The 24,305-nt window shown below is 37.6% G+C and overlaps 1 protein-coding gene across 1 annotated transcript in view; it reads left to right on the forward strand.

The window, feature by feature from the left end:
* The first annotated feature begins 11,125 nt into the window (after positions 1 to 11,125).
* Positions 11,126 to 24,305, forward strand: part of CA1 (carbonic anhydrase 1) — a 51,915-nt gene continuing 38,735 nt past the window's right edge. The window contains exon 1 of the mRNA XM_020288909.2: positions 11,126 to 11,242. The gene's annotated coding sequence lies outside the window, so the exon portion shown is untranslated. The remainder of the gene's footprint in view (positions 11,243 to 24,305) is intronic.

The raw sequence follows: 24,305 nt of genomic DNA on the forward strand, positions 1-24,305 counted from the left end.
CTGAGGCCCCACCCACCACATGAGGCATTTGGATACTTCTGAAAGCTAATCACAGGTCCCAAAAACAACACTATAGCTTGTTCCTTCCTGCAAGGGCTTTCAGTGCTGTAACTAGAAGTGGTGACCTCAGGCACCTTTGTCTTGTCCCAGTTCTTAGTGGGAATACTTTCAACTTTTCCCCTTTCAGTATGATGATGCTGTGGGTTTTTCATATGTGACTTTTATCATCTTGAGCCATGTTCCTTCTATGCTGTATTTGTTGAGGGTTTTTATCATGAAAGGTGCTGAATTTTGTCAAATGTTTTTTCTTGCATCTATTGAGATGAAAATATGCTCTCTGTTTTTGCTTCTGTTTATGGTGAATCACAGTTATTGATTTACATATGTTGAACTATCCTTATATCCCTGGGATGCGGCCCTCTTGGTCATGGTGGATTATTTTTTGATGTGCTATTGAATTTGGTTTGCTAGTATTGTATTGAGGATTTTTGCATCTATATTCATAAGGGATATTGGTTTGTAGTTTTCTTTTTTTGTTGTGTCATTTTCTGGCTTTGGTATCAAGAAGATATTGGCTTCATAAAATGAGGTGAGGAGGATCCCTTCCTTCTCTATGTTATGGAATAATTTCTGCAGTATAGGTACGAGCCCTTCTTTGTAGCTCTGGTAAAATTTGGCTGTGAATCCATCTGGTCCAGGGTTTTGTTTTTATTTTTGTTGTTGGAAACTTTTTTATTACTGCTGCTATCTTGTTACTTGTTATTGGTCTGTTCAGGAGTTCTATTTCTTTCTGACTGAGACAAGGAAGGTTGTATTTCCAGGAATTTGTTCATTTCCTCTACATTTTTGAGTTTCTGTGCTAGAGATTTTCCTATTCTTGTATTCACAAATGATATTTTTATTTTTGTAGTATCAATGTAATATCTCCTTTTTCATTTCTGATTGAGCTTGTTTGAGTTCTTTCTCTTCTATTCCTGATTAATCTAATGAGAGGTCTATAGATTTTGTTTATCTTTTCAAAGAACCAACTTTTTGTTTCTTTCATTGGTCCTTTGTATTTCCCTCCTCCCCCTTTTTTTTAGATCTGCTCTGGTCTTAGTTATTTCTTTTCCTCTGCTAGCTTTGTCAATAGATTGTTAATTTGTGATCTTTCTGTCTTCTTGATGTAAGTATTTAAGGATATGAATTTTCCCTTCAGGACCGCTTTTGCTGCATCCCATATATTTTGGCAGCTTGTGTCCCATTTGTCATTCAGTTCGAGAGATCTTTTGATGTCCATCTTAATTTCATTATTGACCCAATAATTGTTCAGCAGCAGGTTGTTTAATTTCCATGACTTTGTGTATACTTGAGTGTTTCTCTTGTAGTTCTTTTCTAGTTCTATTCCAATGTGGTCTGAGAAGATATATGGTATGATTTCTAATTTGTTGAGACACATTTTGTGGCCTAAGATATGATCAAGGTGGAGAAAGTTCCATGTGCTGATGAGAAAAATGTATATTCAATAGTTTTTGGGCAAAATGATTGGTAAATGTCTATTAGGCCCATTTGTGCTAGAGTCCCATTTAGGTCCAGTGTTTATTTACTTTCTGCTTGGATGATCTGTGCAGTTCTGTCAGTGGGGTGTTGAAGTCCTTGGAAATCACAATGCTACTGTTTATCTCTGCTTAGTTGTAGTAGGGTTTGCTTTATGAATCTGAGTGTTTCTGTGTCAGGTGCAAAATATTTAGGATTGTTATGTCTTCTTGTTGAATTGTTTCCTTTTCAACATAATATAATGACCATCTTTGTCTTTCTTTACTATTTTTGATTTGAAATCAATCTTATCTGATATGAGAACGGACACATCTGCTTTCTTTTGGTTTCCATTTGAATGAAATATTTTTTCCATCCCTTCGCCTTGAGTCTGTATGAGTCCTTATGTGTTAGATGTGTTTCCTGGAGACAGAACAGATTTCTGTTTCACAAAGGTATACCTTCCATATAGGATTAAAATGCGTTATATTTTGAAACACTTTGGGAAAATGTGATCTCATCTAAGTTTCAAAGTCTAATTAATAGATTTCTCGTCTCAGAAACAATTAGAAAAGAAGGAAGGAAGAAAGGGGGGTGGGTACAAAGGGAGGAAGAAATGGAGCGGGGAGGGAGGGAGAAAGGAGGAGACCTAAGAGGTACTTGGCTTTTTTATGAAAAACCTATGCTGCTATAATTCCCCAAACACAAGTTATAAACTTAGGTGCTAGTTTCTGATCTAATCATATTTCAAATAACAAGATTTTCATATATGTCTAGATTCTAGAATTCACATTAATATTTTGAAATCTGTAGGGCGAGGTTGAAAATCATTGTTTCAACGGCATCCCATTTAAGACGAGCAAACAGACTAAAACTTTTGAACTAGTATGTTTTATCTTTAGTAATTTGTCAATAAAGCTGTTTCTTTCATCATTCTATATTATCTTAAAATCCAATATATGAATATCCATCTTATAAACTATATTCCTTCATCACATTTTCTCTTTTGTTTTTCCTGAGAAAAGATTGTATGACAAGAAAGCATTTGACAAAGGGAAGGAATGATGGCTTTTCAGAAAGAAAACAGAAGAAACATGGTGAGTAAGAATAAAAGCACGAGGTGTACCGATGCTCTCAGCTTCCTACTAGAGAGAAATACCACTGATTCCTAAGAAGGCTTTCGGAGAGAATGGCTGTCAGATAGAAACTCCTACAGTCTTGTAAAATGAACTGACATACAAATGCTGCAAACATGCGTCAGGGTAATCATGCCGAAGTGGACCAAACTTGACACAAAAACTTCCAAAGAGGTAATAAATACAGTCTGTAAAATAAAATAAGAATTTGCCTCTGTGATTGCTATCTTCTTATTGATGTACATATTTCTTCCAATTTGCCATTTTTTAACTTCACTTATAATGCCTTCGCTTTAAGAGAATTTTTCATGTGATAAAATTTATCAATCTCTCCTTCTGAATACAGATTTTGAATCATAGTTTGAAAGCCTTTCTTACACCTCGCCTGTAGGAGAATTCATTCATCACAAAATGCTAAAAAGTGCTTGTACAGATTCTTTCTTTTTTTTTCTGTCTTTTTCTACGAGGAGTGAGGTATTGATCTGACTGTATCATTTCTGAAATAGCTTTCCTCTTTTTCCAGCACTTTATTTAAAAGTCCATCTTTACTCCAGTAATTTGAGACATCACTTTAATTAATACTAAATTTCCATATTTACTTGAGTCTATTTCTGGACTTTCTGTTCTATTTCACTGGACTCTCTCCCCGTTCTTGTGACAGTACCACACTGTGCTAATTGTAGAGGCTTTCTAGCATGTTTTAATCACTGGTGAAGAAGGTTAGTCCCCTCTCATGGTTGGCTTGTCTTTGTCAGTATTTTACTGACTATTCTGGTTCCTTGTTTTCTTTTTTCAAGTGTATTTTGTTGTATTTAGTATTTTACTGAAATTGTACTAAATTTATAAACTAACCTCGATAGAACTCATATCTTTGTGATAAAAGTCATCTTATCTACAATGAGCAGATATCTTTTCCTTTGCTCCAGTCTGCTTTTGTGTCTTCCCTCTACAGGGTTTGCACATTTGTTGCTAAGTTTATTTCTAAGTATTTTATCTTCTTTTGCTATGTAAATGGGGTTTGCAGTATCATCTTATCTTTCAGCTGTCTACTTTTGTGTATACAAAGGCTATCTATTTCTACATATTAACTTTATACCCTCCTATATTACTGAATTTTTTGTTGTTTAAGTCCATGGACATTTGTTTGAAAGATACACACTGCATACATTCTTACAGAAAACAATGTTTTCTAATTGAAGGTGCTTAACTTTGGTCAAGAAAGGCTATGTGATGTTATTTTAGAGTTGATGTAAGCTATAGCTATGTTGAACCTTAAAGATCTATTTGTTTCATTCATAATTGCAAGGCTGTGGAAACAGCCCAAATGCCCATCAATCCAAGAATGGATTAATAAAATGTGGTATATGTATACCATGGAGTACTATTCAGCTCTAAGAAACAATGGTGATATAGCACATCTTATATTTTCCTGGTTAGAGCTGGAACCCATACTACTAAGTGAAGTATCCCAAGAATGGAAAAACAAGCACCAGATATATTCTCCAGCAAACTGGTATTAACTGAGTAGCACCTAAGTGGACACATAGGTGCTACAGTAATAGGGTATTGGGGAGGTGGGAGGGGGGAGGGGGGTGGGTATATACAAACATAACGAGTGAGATGTGCACCATCTGGGGGATGGTCATGATGGAGACTCAGACTTTTGGGGGGAGGGGGGGAAATGGGCATTTATTGAAACCTTAAAATCTGTACCCCCATAATATGCCAAAATAAAAAAAATAAATAAATAAAAAATAAAAAAAAAAAAGATCTATTTGTTTCAAGAAGAGATCAGCAGACTTCCTGATTTCAAAATGGACTATAAAGAAATGGTAATGAAGACAATGCAGTACTGGCACAAGGATAGGCACAGATCAAATGAATAGAATTGAGACTCTAGAAATAAAACCCATACATTTATTATACAAAGGAAATATTGAAGCCAGGACAAGAATAGAAATTATAATCTGTTGCATATTTCTGATTTTCAGAAAAGAGAAAGTTGATCCATTCTTGGGGATATAGTCTTCTTATTTTGCCATTAAGCTCTTGAAGTCTAAAATAAACCTTTTAGAAAGAGCTACTAAAGAAGTTAACATGAATATTGCATGATATGCATATTTATGACTATAGTCAAAATTACAACTATTATATTAATAAATTATTTAAAATAAAACATACAGTGTCTTATTAACATGCAGTACATTAGGTTTCAGAAGATGCTGTACGAAAGAAACATGTAAGAATCACTAAATTTATAAACAGAATCACAATTAGTAAGGTTTATTTCATCCTTAAATGGACTCTGGTCTCAAAAGTTGTGATTATTTGTGGAAGAATTCCATTCTTAATCAAACATTTTAGAAAGAAAAACTAGTTCAGCATAGAAGTAATGCCTACAAATATACATCTTCATATTTTTTAAAAATAATAGTAGCTACAGTTTATTGAGGACTTGCTAGATTCTAGGTGCTGTGTTAGCACATTAGAACATTATCTTCATTAAGTTCACAGCTGTGCTATGTAGTTGGTATTTATAAACACTATTTTACAGATAAGGAAACTAAATCTGAAAGATGGTGGTATCTTTGTCAATGGCCCACAATGGTCACAGCTAGTCCATGGCGGAGCCTGTCACTCTAGCAGATGACTTGCCTTCTCACAGCAGTGCTCCTAGTAATTTATGCCTGCAAAAATGCTATCAGTGGATGACAGTGAATAAAATAACAATGTAGAATTGGGATACAAAAGAGGGATATTTTTACCACATTATATATCTTAGATTGGTTGTATTTATCATTTATCTTCTAAAAGATTTGGCAGGTCCTTTTTCACCTGTCTCTCTTTTGTCAGAAGAAAACTCGGTGTTATATAAAAATATGATCATATTTTCCAAAAGGCAAGGTGGTGAGAGAAAGTCAGTGGTGATGATATGATACCAGACATTAAATATAGCCTTAAGCCAGACTTAAATTTCAGGTCAAGTCACTTGTCTGCAGAGAGAAATGTCATCATTGCTGATAAGGATTTTTAGACTTTAGCTTCAGAGTCCTGGATCCTGAGATAGTTCCAAGTGGTCAGTTAAAATCTGAAATCAGAGCTTAGTTTACAGGGTCATGGCACCAAACCCAAGAGCAAGATTGATTGATTGTATATTTGTTGACTTGGCAGCTTTAGAGAGAATGATTTAGGATACTCACCTTTCACCTCTTCCTTTCCGGTGAGATTGATGGAGAATATTTTTATTTTTGCAGGATACTTTACTTATAGAAGAATGATACTTAGCTTTCATGACACTCTAATTCCAGGACTAATTCAGAAAATCACACCAAAGAGCTTAATATTTTTTCATAGTAACACATATTTATAACATTATAATTTCAAAAACTATAGGATAAATCACCTCCCAAGTATTTAAAACCAATTCTAAGGTAAAGCTGAATATAGAGTTCACAAATTATCTAGATTCTGTTTTGTTCTCCTATGATTTCTACTTTGGTTTTTGGCCAGGTTTTAAAAGCTGCATAGAGAATTAGAAAATAGCTTTGCTTTGCAAATATGATTTTTAAAAAGAAAAGAACTTGGAATTAACATAATTTCATTCTAATTATTTGTGGATTAGATTTTCTATACATTGGTTCCCTATTCCTGTTAACCTATAAGAAAGTTTAGAGAGAATTCTTCTTTGGATATATATCTATATTTGTGTTCTAAAATGTAAATACATTTATATAAAGATGGATTGTAGGGGGCATAAACTTTCCCTTTAAGAAATCAACATGCAGGCCGGGCGCGGTGGCTCACGCCTGTAATCCTAGCTCTCTGGGAGGCCGAGGCGGGCGGATTGCTCGAGGTCAGGAGTTCGAAACCAGCCTGAGCAAAAGCGAGACCCCGTCTCTACTATAAATAGAAAGAAATTAATTGGCCAACTAATATATATATACAAAAAATTAGCCGGGCATGGTGGCGAATGCCTGTAGTCCCAGCTACTTGGGAGGCTGAGGCAGGAGGATTGCTTGAGCCAGGAGTTTGAGGTTGCTGTGAGCTAGACTGACGCCACGGCACTCACTCTAGCCTGGGCAATAAAGTGAGACTCTGTCTTAAAAAAAAAAAAAAAAAAAAAAAAAAAAAGAAATCAACATGCAAATGACAAATGAAAATGTATAAAATCACTGGAATGAGTCAGGGTCCTTTTTTTCATTTTTGGTGGTAAGGTGATCAGTGATCTAATTTCTCACAAGGAGATTTCAATCTGTATATCAGTTAAAGGAGATTTGGAACCATACTCCCCCCCCATTGCTGATCCCTAGTGTCTTAATGTTGGACTTTTTTCTGTCCTTTGAATGTGGACCTCAGTGCACCCCAAACCAGTGCACTGCCATTACTTCCAACAAGTGTGGTTCTCTATAGCTCTCAAATATTGCCTAGGTCAGATTCTCTCAGCCCAGCTTGTGTCCTCTCCAGTGACCTTTAGCCAGCCCGGTCCTGGCATTTACGTAAGAACAAGATATTGAAACATTCCCTGTATGTGTTTGAAGTTGATACTGCTCAGTTATTTCAGAAACCTTTTAGAACAACTGCTCCATCTTTAAAGTGTCTGCAGACAAGTGTCATAGATGGGCCATCCAAGAGCGTCAGAAGCCATCAAAGCATTATTTGCAAAGTCAAAGCACTCTGGTAATGTTATTCATGGAACACAGTCTCAAAGCTGGTAGGTCATCTGGTCCAACTCCATCTAATTCAAGAATTCCCTCTCTAGCATCCGAGGAAGGGGCAATGAGGGAGAAAAAGCATGAGGCATGTGTGAGTCGGAGGTCTGGGCCTGGATCCTAGTTTCACTTGTTCTACCTCTGTGATCCAAGGCAAAGTACAAACCCCATGAACCCCAATCTGCACATGTAAGTACTTGGGTATATTATAGTACATGCTTAATAAATAATCTTGAATGAATAAACATGACAGTAATATCAGTCTTTCAGGGTTGTACTTGCAGCTTTCCAAATCACTCTCTTCCTCTCAACTGCGCTTTCCCATATTGTGTTCTGTCTGGCATTGCCTGTCTTTCTCACCGTTTCACCTGGCTAAGTAGTACCTGTCCAGAGAAATCTCTCCTGACAAGAGCCTCCTACTCCAGGCACCTGTAGTCTGCCTAGGTAGTCCTTTTAAGCAGGCTGCACCCATCACTGAATCAATCATGTAATAGAATCATATATCTCCACTCCTGTCTGCCTGCCAGACCTGAGTTCCTGGAAGACAGAGACCTTTTAGTTATGCATTTTCCTCAGGTGCAGAAGGCGAAATTAATCATATCCCTCAGTTCAGGGAAAATTGTCATTATTTCCATGAAAGTGTCTTTCTTATTTTCCTCCTTTCTTACATTGCTTTTTATTTGTTCCTTTTTTATCCCCATGACTATCTCCTATTTTCCTCCCCTGCATAAACATCCATTATAAGCAATTATAAGTATATCTTTTTTTGTGTTTGTATTTTTCAAAATGAGCTGTGTTTTTGTTTGTATTTCTTACTTAACTGTAATAATTGACATATTTTGTATCAGTAGTGCTTGTTTCATGACTGGCACATCTTTAATTTTCAATAAATATCTGTGGAATTAATGTGCATGAAAGAATAATTTAAAATGTGGTCATTGAATTTACCATGAAGCCTTGGAAAGAAAATTGTGAAATAAGGCATGTGGAATTGATATATAAATAGTCTACTAGGCCGGGCGCAGTGGCTCACGCCTGTAATCCTAGCACTCTGGGAGGCCAAGGTGGATGGATTGCTCAAGGTCAGGAGTTTGAAACCAGCCTGAGCAAGAGCGAGACCCCATCTGTACTATAAATAGAAAGAAATTAATTGGCCAACTAATATATATAGAAAAAATTAGCCGGGCATGGTGGCACATGCCTGTAGTGCTACTACAGGCATGTGCCAACTACTCCTGAGGCTGAGGCAGGAGGATCGCTTGAGCCCAGGAGATTGAGGTTGCTGTGAGCTAGGCTGACGCCATGGCACTCACTCTAGCCTGGGCAACAAAGCGAGACTCTGTCTTCAAAAAAAAAAAAAAAAAGTCTACCAGAGCGGTCCTCAAACTTTTTAAACAGGGGGCCAGTTCACTGTCCCTCAGACTGCTGGAGGGCCGGACTATAGTTCAAAAACAACTATGAACAAATTCCTATGCACACTGCACATATCTTATTTTGAAGTAAAAAAACAAACAGGCAATAAAAAGGAACAAGCTATTGATAGTTGCAACATTGCATTCAAATTCTGCAAATAACTCAGCCTCATCATAACAGCAAAGATCTACAAAAATATGACCTACATCAACCCACATGGATATACATGTGGGAAGGATACCCCAGTACCAGACCATCCCAGTCTAAGACCCCACCATTGGAGATGACTTCCCCCCACCTCTCAACCAACTGCAAAGAGTGCCAACTACACCAGAACTTGGAATGCCTTGCCACCCACAGGAGACCCCAGACTCTTGGTTTTCCAGTAGCTAATTATACTGCTGAGTCCTGCTTTAAAAGGTGGAACCCACCAAACTGGAGTGTCTTTTCCAACAGTGAAGTTTGCTCATTCCACAACATAACCCTGCTATGTAAAACTCTAAGTTCTGCCCCCTATGATTGTAATTCAACCCTATACCATGTTAAGCCCCTATGGAACTGAGTCCAAAGTCTCCATAATGCTTCCAAGATTCAGGTTTCTGCTAATACCAGCCACTTCTCCTGCCTAAGGGTAACCTGACCAAAGTAGCCACACTGTATGCTGTCCTACTTATAGCAGGAACATTCTGCTGACCTTCCAATGCTCAAATCATTCATTCCCTTTCATCCTCTTCCCTTCCCTCTTCTTATTGTCAGTACCCACTTCCGTCTCTCAAGTCATAACAGCTTCCACCACTCCTGTCCTCCAAAAGACTGCACGCCAAGTAAAATCCACCCCTACTGCCCCAGCCCTTCTGATATTTACACAGACAACCAAAATACACACGTTTGACCGAAATGGCTTCTTCTGCATTGGCTATTGGTAAACACTGGATTTCCCATCAGCCTGCCTCTGCATATTCCACACCACATATTTATCTAACTGATATCTGCCCCAGAGATGGAAAATCTTGGGAAATTAAAACCTCTTCCAAACTGCCACTTCTTCTGCATCTGGGGTGCTTGCTCATGGCCAGTGGCAACTGCTGTCATGCTTCCTTAACACATACCACAGATGGACTACTCATACTCTGACCCCATGCCCAACAAAAGCCACTGTCTTCCTCCAGTCCCATTCTTTAGTAACTCCCATTTACCTAAAGCAAGGCATAGTTTTCCTATCTAAAGATAATGCCGCAAAACCATACTGTAGCCCAACAAACAAGGGTGTTTATCCCCTCTACTTTGCCCTTCTATAATCTTCAAATTAGAAACTGCAGCAATGCATTCTGGCCTCTCTTGGCCTTCCCGTTTATGTAGATGTTACTGGTTCTTCCCCCACTGCAGGCAAATGTCAGTGATATGCCACATGCATGCCTATAATATCAGAATTCTCCACTACTCTGGGACCTTCTGCAATGGCCACAGGGACCACTGCTCTAACCCGACAGTCAAAAATCATTGACACTAACCAACAAATGTCCAAAACTCTAGTATATCATAATATTTCTAAATTATAACAAATATTAGTCTTACTTAATCCAGGCCAGGGAACCCTGGCAAATTTCCTTTTTTTTTTTTTTGATAATAAATTTGTCCTTGATTATATATTAGCTAGTCAAAGAAGTGTTTGTAACATTATTAATACTTCTTGTTGTATGTGGGTTAAGAACACCAATCAAGTGGCCACTGTAACAGAAAGCCTGGACCACAAAATAAATCATCATCATAAAAGACATACTTCATATCTTTAACACGCTCTATAATTCAATCAAAGTATGAGTAGAGGCCCCTGTTGTGACTAATTTATTTTCCTGGCTAACACCAAACAAATGGGGAGCCAGGCTACAAGTCAGCCTTCAGGGACTCTTCATGTTTCTATTTGGTTTCTTCCTTCTTACTATCATAATAAAATATTTTCCATGCTGTTTAAGGAAAATTACGCTCTATTCTCTAGAAGTCTATTGTATTATTCGGGCCACTTAAGTATCCAAATAATTGAGCTCAAAACTGATGTCAAGACATCAAGGAGTCAATTATTAACTATATTTCAGATATGTTTTTTTTTTTTTCATTTATTGTGCTGTCTTAATCTAGTTTTGAGGTCCTGGATAGAGGATGGTCAGTTCCCTCTTGTAAGCAGCTGGTTAAAGCCACACCCTAACCACTTTCCTTATCAAGCTTTTATACTGTGGGGCCACTAATGTACCCATCCTAATCACCAGGGGGCCAGGCACCAGACAACTAGGGACAGCCCCCATGCCTCAGAGCCCGCCAAAATTATTCAAATTATTCAAAATTATTCAATCTAGTGAACTCCACCCTTCTTGCCATACATAAGCTGTCCCCTATAGCTCCAGCTTGCCGCTACCCTCTCCTCAGGTGCAACCCCCTGCATGGACCTTCCTGGTAGCCTTTTCATCTGGAACTGTAAGTAGCAAAGAGTTATGCCTTTCACCTAGCCAAGTGTCTGAATGTTTTGTCCAGCCTCCAAAAGAATCCTTAAATCTTATAAAACATGTAAGATTTTATCTTTTTTTATTTCATAATATATTACAGGGGCACAAAAGTTTTGGTTACATAAATTGTTAGTACCATTTGAGTCAAAGTTATGAGTGTGGCCATCCCCCAGATAGGTACATTGTACCCGTTAGGCAGTGGGCAGTTAGGTGTGAATTTACCCATCCCCTCCTCCTCCCTCCCACCTGCTGGATTTCCGATGAGTGTTATTTCCACATGTGGACATAGTGTTGATTGATTAGTTCCAATTTAATGGTGAGTACATGTGATGATTGTTTTTCCATTCTTGTGATACTTTGCTTTGAAGAATAGTCTCCAATTCTACCCTGGTTAATACAAGAGGTATTAGTTCACCATTTTTTTGATGGCTGAGTAGAACTCCATGGTATACACATACCACATTTTATTAATCCACTCATGTATTGAAGGGCATTTGAGGTTTCCAATTGTGAACTGTTCTGCTATAAACATTCGAGCGCAGATGTCTTTTTAATGGAATGTCTTTTTTCCTTTGGTAAATACCCAGTAGTGGGATTGCTAGATCAAATGGTAGTCCTACTTTTAGTTGAATGAGGTCTCCATATTACTTTCCACAGAGGTTGTACTAGTTGGTAGTTCTACCAACGGTATATGAGTGTTCCTATCTCCCCACATCTACACCAACGTTCGTTGTTTCAGGGCTTGTTGATAAAAGCCATTCTCACTGGAATTAAATGATATCTCATTGTGGTTTTGGCTTGCAATTTTCCTGATGATTACAGATGTTGAGCATTTTTTTCATACATTTATTGGCCATTAATCTATCTTCTTTTGAAAACTTTCTATTCATATCTTTTGCCCACTTTTTAATGGATCATTTGAAATATTTTGTCTTAATCACTTAATAAATAAATTTATTCAATAAATTAAATATATAAAGTTTAAAACTAGATTTATAAAGATTTTATATTTAATAAACAGATATTTATAAATCTGGAGATTGAGAAAGTATGAATTATCATAGAAGGGAAAGTATGAAGGGAAAGTATGAATTATCATTTACACTTATTCTTCATTAACATTTGCTTCAATGTTGATTCCCAAACAATTAATGTAATTGATAGGCTTAGTTAATTAAGTTTCTTTAAATATTTTAAATTATATTAATTATAAATTTTGTCTATCCAAATCTCTCAAACATTTCAAATACCTGACATGTTAGTCTTTTAGTTTAGAAAAACGGGATAAAGGGATTTCTAATAATTAAAGCAACTCCAGTAACTGTAATAAATCAAACATAGGTATTAGTAAATGATGTTATCTTAAACATCAAACACTGCATACAGACTTAAGAAAATTGTCTTATACCTTTAAAATTAAAATAGCATGGTTCATAGATCTAATTTTCTAAATGTCAGGTTCCATTAAGTGTTTCAAGCACCATAAAAAACAATCTTTTGTAGATTATTCCAATGGTTAAATAATTAAATTTTCAAACTCAATACAAATGGGTTAATACTGTGGGTTTGATGAATTTCAACCTTCCAATAGTTATTTCTCTATTCGGCCAGTATTGCAAAGCCACTTCCTCAAGTAAAGGGAAGAGACTTACGATCTCACTGGGCTGAGGTTACTGTGTCAGAGAATCAGTGCCAAGGTTGAAGTGTTAGTTAAAGAATTTGATTGAGGAGCAGGGACCTCACTAAGTACTACACATGCCCAGGGTACACCTACAAGAGCCAAAAGTCAATGTGCTGGGTGTCTCCTTGAGCCAATAGAGCTTTCCAAGCTCATACATACTGTTTCATGCAACCTGGTATATCACGTGTACCTCTACTCTATTGTAAAATGTACTTCTTTTACAACTTTTAATTGCCTAGTATGAGAGTTGAAATTGCTCTACAGGCTAATATTCTTCATCACTTGACTGAGTTGAACCAATCTCTTTATTGTCTGACTGGAGTTTGTTTGCTTTTTATATATTTCATATCTGATTCGATATCAATAATCCTGTTATCATTTATTGCATATTTGCACATGATTAACACTATCTACCAGATGCTATAATTTAGAATATTAGCTAGATTTGCATCAAGCTCATGATCTGTAGCTCACCTACATCCACCATTCTATTTTTGAAATTTGGGTTAGGCAGGATACAGTCACTCTGCCTGGGTCTCCACTGAACTCAGTTACTGTCTGTGGTTCATCCATCTAATCTGGACATTCCCTCAGTACTCTGGGGTTTAGTCCTCTCAAAGAGACATAATCTCATTGAGAGCATGTAGGTCTTCCACTGGGATGTTTTTACCTATTTTATTGTTTGCTCCTCTCATGACAACATTTGTTCTAATGTTTCCATTTGTTCTGACCATTTGTTGTAATCATTGTTCTTTAAAAAAAAAAAAAAAAAGGACAAAACAAATCTTTTATGGCACCATTGGTCATGTAGAGCAGGTGGGTGGGATGTGACATTAGGCATGCCAGTGGGGCAGAGCTGGTGCTGTTAATTTTCTAAAAGTCATAACAAAAGACAGGACAAAAGACAGTGAGATCCTAGGACAGGCCAGTGTAAGATAGGTGAGTTCTTCACTCCCAAACCTTCCTTGGTGCAGGCTGTTTTGTGTGTCATTACAGTCTAGTTAGGTTTTCTTATTTCCCTTACCCTAATGATTTGTAATTATCTGAGGTGGAATAGTACAGTAGCAAGAAGCAAAAATGCCAGGGTCAGACTTAAGCAGAGGTAGCATTACTGTGAAAATAATGATGCTTAAGCTCCAGGACTGTCCACTTGCTCAGTCCACCTCCAAGATCCCAGGAGGGCACTAGAAATGTGTTCACATAGTCATATGTTTCTATAAAGTTTGCAAATAATATTTATCCATAATCAGTCAAGCCTGTTATCATTTGTATCAGATGGTGTTGGAGAGGCTACAGGCATTTTTGAGATTCAGATAAGTGCAAGTTGAGTTGAAAATAATTTTAGTTTACCTTTAATGAGATATACTTATGTGGTTTACAGTCATTTGTGTATATTGATCACTTCTTGCTAGCCACCCCAAGTAGCACCCACTATGCAGGGCCCAAAGTTGTGACAGAAAATGTCCTAATAGCTCCTTGGTCCAGAAATTTGCAGATTGTTGAAAAGAAACATTGCAAAATGTACAGAGACAGAACTAATCTATTGAAAATAATTTCAATCACCAAATGTGTAAAACTATAGGCAGAGAATTTGGTTCTAGAATTTGACTAGACCACATTCTAGTCAAGACAGAATTTCTCTCCTCTCAGGAATATATCTGATAATGTCTTATATACAATTAAAACCACATCACAGTTTAAAATTTTTTCTTAATGGAAATAGTACAAAATTAAAGCACACAACTGTACCAGTACTTCAAATGTGCGTAAAGTTTTATGCTTCCCAATATCGATAACAAAAAAACACAAATTATTATAATCAACCATGCTAGAAATAAGACTCAAGTATCTTTCCATATTCTCTATAGAAAATGATATAAAATTTTTGTCATATAAAGAGATAATCAAGGATTATGAAAATTAAATATAGATAAAAGGTATCAGAGAATTGTGTTAGGCAGTTAGTTAATATAAAATATTGTATTATTTTTCTGATTATGTGATTTTTTGGTATTTGACCTTTTAAAATGTTTCTTTTTTGAAATGATTTATTTTCTTATCTTAAATAAATATCCTCCTTAGTTACTAATTTTGTTATTAATTTTGTATTCTTTATTGTGGTAAATTTAAATTTATCACTTTAAACATTTTTAAGTATACAGTTCTGTGGTGTTAAGTACACTCACATTGTTGTGAAACCATCGCTACTATTCTTCTCCAGAACTTTTTATCTTCCCCAAGTGAAACTCTCTACCCATTAATCCATAACTCTCCCATTAATCAATAATCCAAAATCCCATTAATCCATAATACCCCAGCTCCTGGCAACCCCTACTCTATTTTCTGTCTCTATGAATTTGCCTTTTCTAAGTACTTCACATAGGTGGAACCAAACAGAATTTGTCCTTTTATATCTGACTTAGTTCACTTAGCATAATGTCTCCAAGGTTTATCCATGTTATAGCATGTATCATTCCTTTGGAAGTCTGAATAATATTCCATTGTAAGTACAGTAATCCCCCCCCCATACACCAATTATCTACAGGGATATGTTTCAAGACCCTCCATACATATACATGATAAAGTTTAATTTATAATTAGGCACAGTAAGAGATCAACAATCGTAACTAATCATAAAACAGACAATTAGAGCAATACACTGTAATAAAACTTAAGTGAATGTGATCTCTCACTTTCTTTCAAAATATCTTATTGTGTAATACTATACTCGCGCTGCTTATTGTTACGGTGTGAGATGACAAAATGCCTACGCGATGAGATGAAGTGAAGTGAATGACATAGGCACTGTGACGGAACATTAGCCTACTGTGAACCCTCCATATTTCTCAATCTGTGTGACCATCCCTTACTTGAAATAAATAGCTTGATGTCACTCATTTCAGGGGGTCCCTTGCTGATGTGTTCGCATAGGCTCAATACTGTCTGGCATAACATATTGCCATCTGTTGAAACTTGTTTTCTGTTTATGTCTTCCATACACAAAGTTAATGCCTTTTCTCTCTTAATTAAGCACTCACCATGCACTATGACTATAACTTTTGCAGTTTGAGATGTGATAGCAAAATTAGCCTGAATTTCTTTTTCTTTTTTTCACAATTTCATGAATAAAAGATTTGTTCTTACTGTAGATCTTAGCAACCTCACCATAGGATTTTTTCCTCTTTCTTTATTAAGGTGAGAACTTTTTACCTTTTCACTTAAAGGAAGCATCTTATGGCTTCTCTTTGGTGTAACCAAATTGCCTGCATCACTACTCTTGCCCTTTGGGCCATTATGAAGTAAAATAAGGGTGAGTTGAAAGTTGCGCTACCATGACAGTTGATCTAAAAACCAAGCCGTCTTCTAAGTGACTAACAGGTGGGAGCATAGACAGCAGGGACACACTGGACAAAGGGAGGATTCCTGTCTGGGGTAGGACGATGCAGGACACCATGAGATTTCATCACACTACTCAGAACAGCATGCAATTTAAAACTCAGCAGTTGAGTTGTTTATTTCTAGAATTTTTGATTTATTATTTTCAGACTGAAGTTGACCTTGGGTAACTGAAACCATGGAAAGTGAAACCATGGATGATGAGGGACTACGAAATATATACAGCACCACATATTGTTATCCATCCATCTGACAATAATCGCATAGTTTCTCCTTACCTTTTGACTACTGCAAACAATGCTGCTATGAACATGAGTGCACAGATATCTGTTAAAGTCCCTGCTCTCACTTCTTTTAGGAATACACCCAGAAGTGGAATTGCTAGACCATGTGGTAGTTCTATGTTTCATTCACTGAAAAATCACCATATTATTCCACACAGTGGCGCATCGTTTTATATTCCCAGCAATGCACAAGGGCTCCAATTTCTCCACACTGTTGCCAGCACCTGTTGCTTTATTTGGGTTTTTTTTTTTTTTGGTTGAGTTTTTTTGTTTGTTTGTTTTGTTCTTTGTTTTATGTTTTATAATAGCCATCTGATAAGTATAAAGTATACTCTCTTTCTTTTAAAGAGGGCCCACCCCAAAAAACCTGGGTCTTTCCTGAACTTTGGTCAGAATTTCATTTCCACCATAGTAAATGGTCAATCTACCCCATTCCTCTGTGATTTTGTTTCCTCGCCTATGAGGATAATAGTAAACATGCCTCTAGGATTGATTTGAAGATTTGGTGAAATAATATACGTGAAACCATTAACACGGTGCCTGCACTTAGAAAGTAGCAGTACTTTTCATCATTATGTCACATCTTCCCCCTGCACTACATTGCAAACACCTCTCTCATGTTTTCATCCACAACACCCAGCTCAGGGTCTGATGCAAACTCGGTACTCGCTGAATGCTCACTGGCTGAACTTAAAATGATCTGTAGAACAGAGGCCACAATTCTTTTAGCCACAATGAACATAGGAGTTCAAAAGTGCCTCGGTGAAAAGGAAATGAAAATAAGTATCTGAACCTTGCTGCTCTGTGATTCACTGAGTGCAATTAAGTCTTTATCAACATAGTAAAATCTGTATTGTTCTCAATTCTCTAAAGTAGTTTCACTCATGCTCAGCAAATTATTTTATTTTTCTCATTAAGTTGTAAATCATAGTATGTCTCTGGGAAGGACCTCAGACAAATATTTGTATTGGGTGGGCCCTACCTGACTACTGCAGACAAGATTCTGATCCCCAAAGGGCAAGACAAGATCAATGGCATGTGATTTAGGGTGCTGCCTCTGCCGGGCTGATTTCTGCCTGGGTGTACTATGTATAATAATAAAGCCTGCAGTATTCTGAGACCCCATTCCTAGTGGGCTTTAGGGTTCAAGAAATCCCTGAAACTGTATTTGAAATTGTGAGTGTGTGCACACACACCTGAGAATGCATGCACAATGCAGGAAAGAAAACAAACTTTTATCAGAATTTCAAAGTAGTGCGTGACCAAAAGGATTATGAATGACAGACTTAGAAAGCCTGGACCACTGGGCCCATTATTAAGCCGGAGACTTAAGTTTAGGAAAAGAAATGGAATCTTGTGATATAAGTTCAGATATTAGGTGAGATAGAGCCCTAATTACTAGGACTAGGCTACAGAATCAACTAACCAACTCTAAGGGCAAAGAGTAATTGAACTTGGTGGGGTATCTTAAATCTCTTTTGAACTCCTACTACCTGCACACAGGTTATACGTAGAGCCTGTGGATCAATCCCAAAGATGGTAGTAAAGTCATTATAGCCAGGAGCTATTCCAAGAGGCATTCAGGAATCACATTCTGTTGAAATCTTACATGTTATATGCAGACAACCAAAGGTAATAGAGTTATGACTTCAAATTAAAAATTCCTAGAAGTATCCAGAATAGTATGGTGTGTCTGTACATACTGATAGTGTAGATTGTCATAAATTTTGACAGTGCTTGTCATTCTTAGAAAGTTGAAGTTACTTTTCATTTACTCTGAATAAATAAAAAGCATCTCTACTGGGAGATGGTTAATGAGCTCCATACTTACAGACATGAACAAGGATGTTTTATTCCCTAACTACAATAAAATCATCCAAGGTGACCATAAGGGACCCATATCCCTTATTTAGAAAAATAAAATAAAATAGAAAAAAGTCAAAAAGTTAAAAAAAGAATATTAAAAGAGCTCCAAGGTTTTAGTCCTGTAAAAGAAATTTCTAAGTTTGGAGGGCTTCGATTCAGTTTCCTCTGAATTTCACTCTTCCCATGACAGTCACTGTTGCTGTCATTCTTATCCCCAGAGGCTGAATGAGGACTGAACAAAGTTTCATTGATTGATTCCTCCTGCTGTGCTGAAAGAGGCTGGGGTTTTCAAAGAAGGGAAACCAGTACAAATAATCCTATGAAATATAAGAATCATAATCCCGATGGGCTTATAGACTTTAATATACAACCATCACTAGTTCTCAAGATTAATCCTAACGGATTCCATGGCTATGTCATCCAGCCCTTAATGAAGTGGTTCAGCTTCACAGGCAGCTGGTCCGACCCCCCTCCCTTTCGGTTCCTAGCCTGACTCTGAAGGGTTAATGCCATGTCATTTCTCACCACACAGGAAGTAGTCCACCAGACACCCCAAACTCTATACGGCCAAAGCCCAGGGATCTTGGCTTAGTCACCCAGATAATACTTGGCAATTTTTTGAGCTGTAATCTTGCCATCTACATATAGGTCCCAAACTATAATAGTTTATAAACCATAAGTAAAAGTAATTTCCAATCGATAAGAAATAGACTAACATGAGTAACAGGGGTAGGAGGTGACTAAAGAACATCAAAAGTAATCTACCACAATGCCAGGGTTTTTATTCATTTCCCCTTCAGGTGGAGATTTAGAGCACACTATTTTGGGGAGAGGGGCGCAACAAGGTCTCACTCTGTCACCCAGGCTAGAGTGCAGTGGTGTCGTCATAGCTCACTGCAACCTCAAACTCCTTGGTTCAAGTGATCCTCCTGCCTCATCCTCCTAAATAGCTGGTACTACAGCCATGCATCACCACATCCTGCTAATTTTTGTATTTTTTGTAGAAATGGGGTCTTGCTCCTGCTCAGACTGGTTTCGAACTCCTGGCCTCAAGCAATCCTCCCTCCTCGGCCTCCCAAGGTGCTAGGATTATAGGTGTGAGCCACTGCTCCCAGCCTAGAGTACATACACATTTAAAAGAGAACATTATTTATATGTTTTCTAATAAGTACAACTCTTCTTGCAGCATCCCAAGTTGGACTATGATATGAGGGACCCTGGGAAGCTGCTCTTTCTCACTGGCCTATATCAGTCTATGACAATCCATTGTTGAAAATGTATTTCTTTACATTAGATCTATCAACTTAAAATCACCATACAAAACACAGGTGTAACTGGAAGAAATTAACATATTAAGCCATATTCTGCCATTAATGCATTGATATGAATTTGTTTCAAAATGATTAAGTAGCCAAGGTTAGGCAAATTCAGATATGGGATTGGAGGTTGGAGAATTATGTCCTAGGTGATCCAGGGTGATCTCCAAAGTGGGGTAGCCAAAAGCATTAGGAAATTGTGAACTTGGAAAAGAGAGGACAGACAGCATGAAAGATGAAATCTGACATAAACAAGGAGGTGGGAGAGCAAAGCCGGTCCACATATCTGTCAATCGACTACAATCCTGGCCTCTGCTTTCCCCAAAATAAGAGCTTTCACAAAGTAAGCATGTCATTTTAAAGATATATCTGAGATGACCATGCAATATTGATGCAAAATCTAACTGAAACAGGGGAGAACCTCAGAAGGAAGAGCCCAGAGATCAGGGTTCAAGGCTGTGAGAGAAGAGAAGTAGCTACTTGCTTAGAATGTTCTTAGGTGTCCTGGTCTGCACCGTGCTACAGCCTTTAAACAAACTGCAAGGGAAGCTTTTTCTGAGCCTCCCTGGAAAAAACCCATGACCCCAGAATCCTTCCCTTGGAGATCTGTCCAGAGGCTCGGTACTGATCCAAGTAGCAAGTCCGATTTGGTTTCTTGGAGGGAGAATCTGCTGGGAAGGTATAAGATTGACATGACAGTGACAAGTCTGGAAGTTCTTGGCTTCGATGCATTGCTCTTGGACTAGCCCAGGAATGAGGCACTGCCTTCCAAGATAGTACAAAATTACTATGATGTGAAGGTTTTCTTTAAAACATGTTTCTCTATTTCCAAAAAAGTTTAAGAAAGATGAAGGAGCAATCTTTACAAAGTTACAGGGAAACCCTTCAGAGCATATGTGCAAATCAGCTGCTTCAGTCACAATCAAACACAATCATAAAAAAATGAATTATGTTTGTTTTATATAAAGAAAATGTGAAAGATACTCCTATATATTTAAAGCAATTATGTACCACCACTAAAGACAGATAGGATTTTTTGAAAATTAAAGTGCAATTCATGATCCTTCTACCTTCCCTTTTCTTTGAATATTCTGTTTTATTTCTTTTCTAATATGGATAACTACATGAAAAAATGGACAGTCTGTATTCTCTTCTACGCAATGAAGATAAAATAAATGAGACTCAATAACATAAATAATTTTCTATTATATTTACACCCTTTTGACTCATTCAATACTTCTGTTTTAAACAACAGGCAAAATAGGATCAGAGCATAGCAAACAGCTTGGTGGTAGTTTTGCTTTTTAAAAAAATGGCACATTACACATAGTCTCAAATTCAGTATCTTATATCACTTGTGTATATTTTGCCTTTATTTCTATTCTTGCTTTCTAGAGATCTCAGCCATTTCTGACAAAGGGTATACAAGAAATATTTTTAAAGCAGCGGTTCTCTCAATGTGGTCCTCTAACCAGCAGCATCAGCGTCACCTGAGAACTTGCTGGAAATGCAAATTCCTAGCTTCCACCGCACGCCAACTGAATCCGAAAGCCCGAGGGCGAGGCTGGGCAATCTGTGTTCTAACCAACCCTCCAAGTGATTCTGATGTACAGGCAAAGTAGGAGAGCCCCCGGATTAAAACCATGACAAAGCACACAAATTTCACTGCTTCAGAGTTGTTTTCCTTTTTCTAATTATTTGATTTGAATGTTTTTCTCCTCTTATGCCACAGCATTGAGTGAGATTTCTTTCCCCCTTGGTTTTTTCAAACAAATACATTTTTTCCCCCTCAAAGGAGTATAATGGTCATGTAGATCGCACATCATAAAATTAAATCTCCATGTGTTCTTCTAGTTAGGAGATTTGTGATTTTGGGGTTTTTTTTGTTTTTGTTTTTTTAATTTTTTTTTGAGACAGGGTCTCACTCTGTCAGCTGGGCTACAGTGCAGTGGTGTCATCATAGCTCATTGCAGCCTCAAACTTCTGGGCTCAAGCAATCCTCCTACCTCAGCCTCCTTAGTAGCTGGGAATATAGGTATGCACTACTATGCCTGGCTAATTTTTCTATTTTTTGTAGAGACAGGTTCTCACTATGCTGTTCAGGCTGTCTCAAACTTCTAGCCTCAAATGATCCTCTTACCTCAGCCTCCCAAAATGCTAGGATTACAGATGTGAGCCACCATGCCTGGCCAAGATTTCCAATTTTATAAGGCAATAAAAAAGTATTCAAAAGGGGGCACAACAGCTATATTGCCATGTCAGCAGACTCGTAGAAACTGCAGAAATGGCTCTTTTCCTCTTATAAGTTTTAAAATATGAGGTTTGTTAGAGAAAAACTTTATTACAAAAATAATATATGTTCATTGTACCTATCGAACACTATGTCAGGGTGGCAGTCTGCCCTTGGCTCTTGGTGTGCTCTTGGCCAACGAATGACCAGACACACCAAAGTGTCAAGTCTAGATTATCCTGGTCCTCTGACTCCTTGTTTAGAAAAATCACCAGCAAGGCCAATGAGACAGAAGAACCTCAAGCAGGAAGCAGTTTCACACGAGCAGCTCTTTACTGTAGCACAAAACGTGTCTGTCTCCATGAGTGGAGAGAAACAGCTAGACTCACTCACTCACTCACTCTTTCTTGTATTATTTCCTTTCATTGGCCCAGTCCAGGGGAGGGCTCTTGAGAGGTGTGGGATATTACTAGATGATCAACAGGTGTCCTCAAAATTCCATCTATATATATGAGCTCCCTCTTAGAAAGCCCTCATGGGGGCGGAGGGTGGGGAGGTGGCAGTGAACCTCAATGTAGATTCAAGCTAATGGCATAATAATTACCCTGAGGTTACTCTAGGTCACTTTCCAAATCCTATCATGCCTGGGGTAGGGAATTCCCAGATTGAGAAAGCATGCCCTCCTTCTCCAGGAGCAGCAGTTGCTCAGGATAGGATTAAGGGTGGGTCAACACACACACACACACACACACACACACAAAAACGAGTGCCCGTCCTTATCCTTCTTCCCAGGTGGAGCAATTGCTCAAGATAGCACCAAAGCTGGGCACCCTTGTCCTTAGAAGACCTGGAGAGCCTATCTACCTAACAACTACAGATATAAATCAAGTACAAATTAGCAGTCTCTCTCATCTCTCCTCCCTTCTAATCATATTCCCTTCAAGGCAACAAATGTTAACAGATTGGTGTTAATCTTCCTACTCTCTCTTCACTGAATGTGTAAATATGCAAAAAGGTATTATACACAAAAACAGAATCAAATTATGCTGTTGCCGTGCAATTCACTTTTTATACTTAAAAAATCACAAATACAGTTGTCTAGGATCATTATTTCATCCATAGGTTATTTTGAAATGCCCATCCTATTCTTACAAACACTGGTTCAGTTAATTTTTCAGTAGCATGGACTCCTAAAAATGAGATTTGGGGGTCTAACTCTATGTCTATTTATGATTTAAATAAGTTCTGCAAACTAATGATTGTAACACTTTATACTCCCACAAGGAAAATTATTAATCTTTTGAATTTTGCCATTCACTCCCATGGTCTCTCATTATTTTGATTTGCATTTCCCTGAACAACAGTTATCATGTACATCTTTTCTCACACTGTTGGCCATTGGTGATTTTGTGAGCAAAGGGTCAAAAATATTCCTTGGAAGCAAGGGGGAAAAAGTGATCTCTTGATGTTCCAAGTGAGAAAGGGCACAGTTGGCTTCTCCCCTCCTCAACTGTGGAGATTGGCAATGGTTCTGCTCAAAGTTGCAGTTGTTCCTGGGCTGCTAGAGTTGACCCAAAAGAAGCAGGCAGCACACTGGAAACTGACAGGCATTTTCTCCAAAGACCAAGAGGGATCTACTGGGTTTAACTGGTAGTACCCACTCAGGAAGCCAATGGTTCTGTGTTTCTCATGCCAGGCTAAAACATTAACCCTACATACAAGGAGCCACTACCCTCAGCCCAGGTCTGTAAACAATAAAGCCTACAAAAGACCTCGAAGAGGACGATCAGGAAGTGCAATCAGATCGTCATCTTTCCCAGTATCTCGTGTTTTTTTCACCTGTATGGCCACAGTTACTCTCTCTGAACTTAAAAATAAATTAACAGCCCCAGGCTATATTGAAGGTGAAAAGGAGATGATTTTAACATAATATTTAAAGTAGGTCAACCCTTTATAAATTTATTTAGAATAAGACGTGCAAAGGATATAAAATGATTTACCAATTCTTCTAAATGCTAATTTTAAAGCAAAAGTCCTGAGTAGGGATGGGTGCAGAAAACTGTGCTACAAAGACCATACTTGGTTTCCCCAGCCTGCAATGTGAGAAATTCCTTTTACCATAATAATATCAGGGCAGCTCTGTCCAGCTAAGCAGGGTTCACTTTCTTAAGTCATAGAGGTTTATAGGTCAGGAAAAGTTTTAGAATCATTTAAGCTCACCTTTCATCGTCCATTGAGGTAGAGCTTCAAGATTTATGTGC

The sequence above is a fragment of the Microcebus murinus genome, chromosome 7, assembly GCF_040939455.1.
Source record: "Microcebus murinus isolate Inina chromosome 7, M.murinus_Inina_mat1.0, whole genome shotgun sequence".
Lineage (NCBI taxonomy): Eukaryota > Metazoa > Chordata > Mammalia > Primates > Cheirogaleidae > Microcebus > Microcebus murinus.